This window comes from Amaranthus tricolor, chromosome 9 (genome assembly GCF_026212465.1).
Source record: "Amaranthus tricolor cultivar Red isolate AtriRed21 chromosome 9, ASM2621246v1, whole genome shotgun sequence".
In the NCBI taxonomy this organism is placed as follows: Eukaryota; Viridiplantae; Streptophyta; class Magnoliopsida; order Caryophyllales; family Amaranthaceae; genus Amaranthus; species Amaranthus tricolor.
Genome location: NC_080055.1, coordinates 2682052 through 2689498, shown reverse-complemented (window position 1 = coordinate 2689498; position 7447 = coordinate 2682052).

The window sequence follows — 7447 nt, the reverse complement described above, 5'->3', positions numbered from 1 at the left end:
AACCATATGCATTTCATCGGTTTTGTAAACGACATCTTGCTTCATATATGCATAAGGAGTTTAAGAGCATTGCAGTCAAAAACTTATTTGGAAAAGCTTCTGAACAGGCAAATGGACTTTACCTTAAAGAGTATGATGAGGATGCATATAAGTACTTAGTTGACGGTTCTATTCCTGAGCCCCAATGGACTTTACGTCATAACGGTGGCCATCGATATGGAGTGAAAACTACAAACATGTCTGATGCATTCAATGGTGTAATGACGGGGGCCAAGTGTCTCCCAATCACTTTATTGGTTAGGATGACATTTTATCGGGTTAATGAATACTTTACAAAAAGGAAGGATTTCGGGGAGAAAGAGATTAGAAAATGGACATGTCTATGCTAAGAAACCAACTGATATGATTGATAAGAACATTGAAAAAGCACACTTTCATGATGTTAGGATATATGACACACAACGTGGGATATTTGAAGTCACCACTGGTCGTGGCAACAGGGTAGCAGGAAAAGGTGGAAAATGTGCATTAGTTTGTAGTTGGCTTCGGGTACATCTTTCGAGGTCCTACTCCCCACATACTCTAGTCTACTATTTAGACTCTCTTGATCGTTAGAGAGACGACTAGTTGATTACGATTAATTAGTTTTTTTAGATCTGAATACATTGTTCTAATTATTGATTTTATTTATTTTTATTACAAATGATATGGCAGCCTTACATAGTGGCTAAGATGGAGGCTTTGCCAGAGATATGTAGAACGGGGCAGGGCATATAGAGATCAAAATGTTCACTCATTTGCTTTGACTGCGTCGAGTTCCATCTACCGGATCGTGTAATGCGTCAATTCAGTTTGGAACAGGTAATTCCTGATGCCTCTAACACCCAAGTTGCACTACATGTGATTGATCGGAGGAACAGAGATAAGAACTACGTGATACGACATAGATCACATGTAGATGAGTGGAATGACCGAGCAGCTCGACTTGTTTAGGGAGAGAACTACACCGATCAAAGCTTGGGTGCATACATGTAGTGGTATAGGCAAATCTTCTAGGGGTTCGGGCCATCAAGGTAGGTCTTCTGGAGGATCGAGTAGCCGGTCATCAAGAGGTTTCGGTCTTTCATCAACTCGAGGTCGGTCTTCCAGATCTCCATCATCATCATCAGCTGCTATGTCACCATTTGTTCCTCCAGCTTCCTTGTCCACTCCTCCGCATACGATCATAACATATCCGCGTGTTAGCCAAAGACGAGCCCTAACTATTGATGTCATTAGCAGAGGCTAATGGTCTACATCGACGTCATCTACTGGTGCACGGAGCAAATGGGGTCGGGGAGTGTAGTTTAGTATACTAAGGATGACTATTCTATATTAACTGAATATTTTGGATGATTGTAATATATATATGCGCATTTATTTTCATAAATAATGTTTTTAATTAATATTCAAGCTGATTATTGGTTAATTAATTATGGAATACATAGTATTTAAATATTTTAATGCAGCTTGTGTTATAAAACATGGGAGTTCAAAGTTCAGATTATAGGTTGCAAAGTACACAAGCAAAACCGCCACTTGAGATGGCATTTTAGTTAAATAGGAAAAAAAAATGTTATTCTCACCTAAACCGCCATCTAAGGTGGCGGTTTATACCTTCATGTAAAAAAAAGTTAAATGAAAATAAATCAATACCTAACCGCCATCTCAAGTGGCGGTTTACCCCTTCATGTAAAAAAAATTTAAATGAAAATCAATATCTAACCGCCATCTGAAGAACATTTTAGCTTTTAACATAAACCGCCATCTTAAGTGCAAGTTTCTTTGTTACATTTAAAAAAAAGCAACTGTCCTACGTGGACAGTAGATTGGGAAATAATTTTGCCTGCAGGATAGATTGGGAAATATTTTTCCAATGTGCATTATTCATGGAAAAAGATTCAATTGAAATAGAGTCAAATGTATGGATGAGATTAAAAGAAATGAGTGGACCATTGCCCAAAAGTATAAATGATACAAATTAAATGGGACGTACGAAAATGAAAATGATGCAAATTCAATGGGACGGAGGAATATCTCCCAATAAAATTATAAAGTTAAAATTCTATAAATAAAATCCAACTTGTTTATCAAGCAAGAAAATTCAACTCGAAATGGAATAATTTTGTAGACACTACATTGTCTCATGCATGTAACAAAAGTAATTTAAAATGTCAAACTTTTAGTCTTTGTCAACCAAGACCGGCCCATCGATTCATCTCCTACTAACTAAAATCTAATACTAAACTAAAGGTATTGTAATGCTATAAAAATACTATGGTGTATTGTATCACTTTGATATATCCAAGCTGCAAATCGAATATTTTCGCATATCATCTACAATGTAAAACAATAAAAGAAAAAAAATGTCATTCACGAAGGTTGAATGAGTGGACATACTTCACGTAAAATGTTTTAGAATTATCAATAAAACATATTTCCAAAAACCGGGAGAAAAGAATAACACATAATAGTTTGAAAACAAAATCTTAGATCTTCATGTGCACTTGCTTCTAGTTGAGAAGATGTTTCATAGCTTCAAGACTATGTCTCTCTCAAGTGAAGATAGTTAAATGTTTCAGTAATCAAAATGTAATTTTTCATGTAACAATAAAAATTTAAGTATTAATAAACATAAATGAAAATCAAATTGGTTAGCCTCTTTTGGCAATCTCCGCTCATATATAGTTGTTGTTGGGTAAGCTCTATTATCAAGTACTAATCACTATCAACTATAAAAATCACTAAAAGAGTTGCTCGACAAAAGCTCCTTCTATATATCGAATACTTCATGTAAAATATTTTAGAGTTATCAACATAGTTTCATGAAACCAAGAGAAAAAAATTACACATAATAGTTTGAAAACAAAATCCTAGATCGCACTTTGCATCTAGTTGAGAATTTCAAGGCTAGTAAAGCTAGTCAAATGTTTCAGTAATCATAATGTAATTTTTATGTAACAATAAAAACTTAAGTATTAATAAACATAATAAAAATCAAATTGGTTAGTATCTTTTAAAAAAGAGGAAATCTCCGCTCACATATAGTTGTTGTTGGGTAAGCTCAATTATCTAGTGCTGATCACTAACAGCAACAATAATCACTAAAAGAGTTGCTCGACAAAATATCCTTCTAAGCCTAACAATAATATCGAATACTAATTGTAAGTGGGTCGATACACATAGCCACATCTAGTATTCAGACAATAATACGAAGTTGCAAGACTTTAGTATAAATGTTGTAACCTTTGCATTTGGTTCCACTACCACAATTTATAGAGGAAAGACATTAGGCAATGGTGCCACTATCACAATTTTAGTGTTGATTTTGAGAAATCAATTGCGTTGCTTATGCCGAATGACTCAAATTAGAAGACAAGGAAAGTTTATGCAGTGTGGAGGGTATATAAATAAAGTAGTAATAAACTAATACTAGAGTTAGGGTAAATTAGCCCTATTTATTTATTTGAAAATTAACTAAATAACAAATGATTAGGTTATAGGCAAATATACTATTCCAATGACTTTTAACAATAATTTACTAAACTACTCAAAAATATAATTTATAATTTATACTTTTTTTTCTGCTAAATATCTAATTTAATTACCAATTCACAAATTATTACAAAGTTCATTTCTTATTATCATATAATGGGGAGTAAGTTGGGTTCAAAGGCGTTTTATTTCAGAATTTGAAGGTCATCGGAAGATTTTGATGAGAGACGATCGAGCCATCCAGTGTAAGGCCAACATGTTAGTGCCTTGTGGCCCTATTATGCCTTTTTAAATTTTGGGTATTTTGTAGGATATGAGGGTGTGACTTCCACGTATTCTTCAATTAACACTGCAACTTTAGTATATGGTGATATGGTATTGTGTTTGAGGTTGATTTCTCATGCATATTTGTTTATTTAATTTCCTAGATTAGTTTTGTTGATGTTATTCAAGGTACTCCTTATCCTATGATTTCTTCTATAGTCTTTATTTTTGTGGATAGTTTTGAGGAATTTACAAGATTCATCTGATCAATCTAAAAGGCTTCAAGATAAGGCTATATGTGTTATTCACAAGTTCAATAGATTGATTGTAGGGATGGTTGGTCGTAATTTTTGCGGTAAATTTTATGATGCTATTGAGCCGATTGGTAGACATGGGTTGTAGCCGTTTATGTTGAGTCACTTAAGCCATCAACTTGTGAGTAAGCATTTAGTAGTGAGTTGACACAATGGATTACGACATCTTTATTAGAAAACATAGTTGGGGGAATTTTGAAGTATCTGGAATTAATAGAATAGAATATTGAGCATATCTTGTAAATCTCTATATTTTTGTAATTGTTGTGTAATTATCTAGTTTCCTAAAAACCATTAGATTAGTTGTGTTTATATTCCCATTTTCATGAAATACAATGGCAAGGAAATCATTTTCAATATAGTATCATTGCCTAGGTTTTGATTTTTCCTCTTCTTCCTCCCTTCCGCCTCCATCTCTGCAGCCACACCACAGTGGGTTGTCGCCCCTCCTCTTTTCTTCTTTTTCTTCTTTCTTTTCATTACTGTAACACCCTTGAACTTCCAACCCCTTAAACGAAACCAGAATCGTGAAGGAAGGGAGGAAATTCGGGTGTTACAAAAAAAAAGAAAAGGGAAAATAATTAAAATAAACGCTAAAGATTAATTTAAAAGGTGAGTGAGTGGAAATTTCGGCAGCATTTCGGTTAAAAACTGAGGATGTGACAAGAATGTATAAATGATTAACATAACTGAACCAATCTAAGGCCTTTAATGTCTTTCAAAAAAATATGTCACGACAGAATGAATCATCGTCGGCTTCTCAAATCATCAACTCTAACGAGGATCGTGGTTCCAGTGTTAACGCATCGATTTGACGGATGCTAAAGGAGTATTCTCACTACTATACATCAAAAAATACGTAGTGGAACTATGGATCAAACAAGGAGTCACATGGCTCCATACGAAAGAAATTATAGAATCCCAAAAGAAAACTTTACAAGTAATATAGAAGCTACAAGCATTAGGTAACTTGTACCAATTGTTACGACCGTACTCCACTCTTTCCCCCATGCAAAGCAAAAGAAGCTCATATACCTGTCATGTCAAGCTATGATCCCCCTGCTGCTCAACATAATGACCATAGTTAGATGTGTCATAGCAGGAACATCATAGAGAGTCATGAGCAACCAACAATAAACACATACACGTCAGTAATTAATGAACTTATAACAATTAGAGTCATTGAACAAAACTATAGACAACGATATAGTATGACAATAGCGAGTCTAATCATCTATCTAAACATCTCTCTTTACTCATAATTTCTCTTTCAAACTACTAATCTCTCGAACTATATTCAAAGGTAGTGGATCTTTTCTCTATTCATGGCATAGTGACAAGGCCAAGGGTGTTATCGGCCATCCGGCGCCCATGGCAAAGTATGAGCTCATGCCCCCTCCAGCTGACCCTCTCGGGTCCTACCTTCGGGAAAACACACACTGGGTTACTAAACCAGTGAAGAGGCCACCATATTGGGGTTTGCAAGGCTCGCATGGTAACACCTCGATCAAGGGGCGGTATCAGCCATTCGGCGCTAGAGCTGTTCATGGGCGGGCTACCCGCCAGGCCCGGTCCTCTCGGCTCAAAAAACGGGCAGGCATGGACAGCGTTTTTTTAAAAAAATTTAAGTTTGGACGGGTAGTACCCGCCCGCCAAGATAAATGGGCGGGTAGCGACACTAAAAAAATACCCGCGGGTATACCCGCCCGCCCTCTTAGTTTAATATATATTAAAATTTTAATAATCAATTATATTAAGTTACCCAAAAGAAAAAAAAAAGAAAAAAATAAAAAAGGAAGTAAGGAGCCGCCTCTTTTAATGTTTTAAGTTACCCTAAAATTTCACAACCTGCTTTTCAGTTCTTGTCTTCTTCATTTCTCCCTCACGGGCACACGGCTTCACAGTTCTTCATTCCTCCCTCATGGCTTCACAGTTCCATTCTCCAATCTCCATTAAAGCTTCTCGGCGATTGGCGCCTGCTGCGGTAGTCTTCCAGAACTGCAGCTATCTCAGGTAGTATTTCTGATTTTTGTTTTTGTTTTTCTTTTTCTTGTAAATTCCTGTAATTCCTTTTGTTTTTCTTGACCGTAATTCTTTTTTTCTTGTAAATTTAAGTTACCCTTTTGATGTAGCAGAATTTTTTTTTGATGTAATTTCTAAGTTTTGTTTCTGTTGAATGTTGATGTAGCAGAATGTTGGCCGCCTCCTTTCTGATTTTCGTTTCATTGATGTAGCAGAATTTTTGTTAATTTTTTTTGTTATTTTTGTTATTTTTGTTTTTTTTGACTAATTCATATGTTAGGGCTTTATGTTAAATTGTGGTAGTTTGATTCTTCATGATAATAGTATTTGGGGTTTTTCATGTTCTCTTTATCTTGACATGTGCTTTTTTATCTTGTTCTCAAAATGATTTTTGTACATAGTAAAACATATGGCATCACCATCAGGTTGTTCTTACTCTCCTATTGACTTGGAATCAACGGCTAACAATACCGAGGAAGACTCAATTTCAAACGAGGACAATGTACAAGCCATCAACAATCAAGGTAGAAAATTAAAATCACTTGTTTGGCAACAAATGAAAAGAGATACTCTAATAGATGGGAGTGTTCAAGCTACTTGTAATTCGAGTATTTTGAGACTTTTTATGTATTTGGAGTATTTTGGACAATGTATTGTATTTTAATTATTATCAAAACACAACTTTATATTTTGTATTATATTTTTGATACTTATGTAATAAATACCCGCCTACCCCCGGGTCCCGCCCTCTTTAAAACTGGTCGGGTAGCGACAAAAAATTATGCCCTCAAATGCGGGCGCAATTTTGTATATTTGTGCCCGCGGGTAGATTTTATAGCAAATACCCGGTCCGCTACCCGCCCAAGCCCGCCCATGAACAGCTTTATTCGGCGCCCAATGACCCAAACATGCTCATACCCCTCTTACGGTGGTCCCGTTGCACCTCACCTAGGGGACTACTAAATCAACCGGACATAATGCAGTTGAGTCACGCCAACTAATCGTAAATCAAGGCTTAATAAGTAGGAAATCACTTCGATACCACACACAACCATGGTGCATTCTCTACTATTTAGAAATTTGTTCTCATAGTCTCCTAATGCTTTCATTCTACTTGCCTATATCACTATTATGACTATTCACTTGCATGGTTTACTTCTTGGCGTTCTATAATTCTAATGCGATGCATATAATCATGTAATATTGATAATACTTTGAAACGATGAATATAATAATTAATTAATGCGTGTACGTACCTGCAAGCGTCACTGCACGACCAAAAGTTACAAAAATAACCAACCTAAGGTTCAATT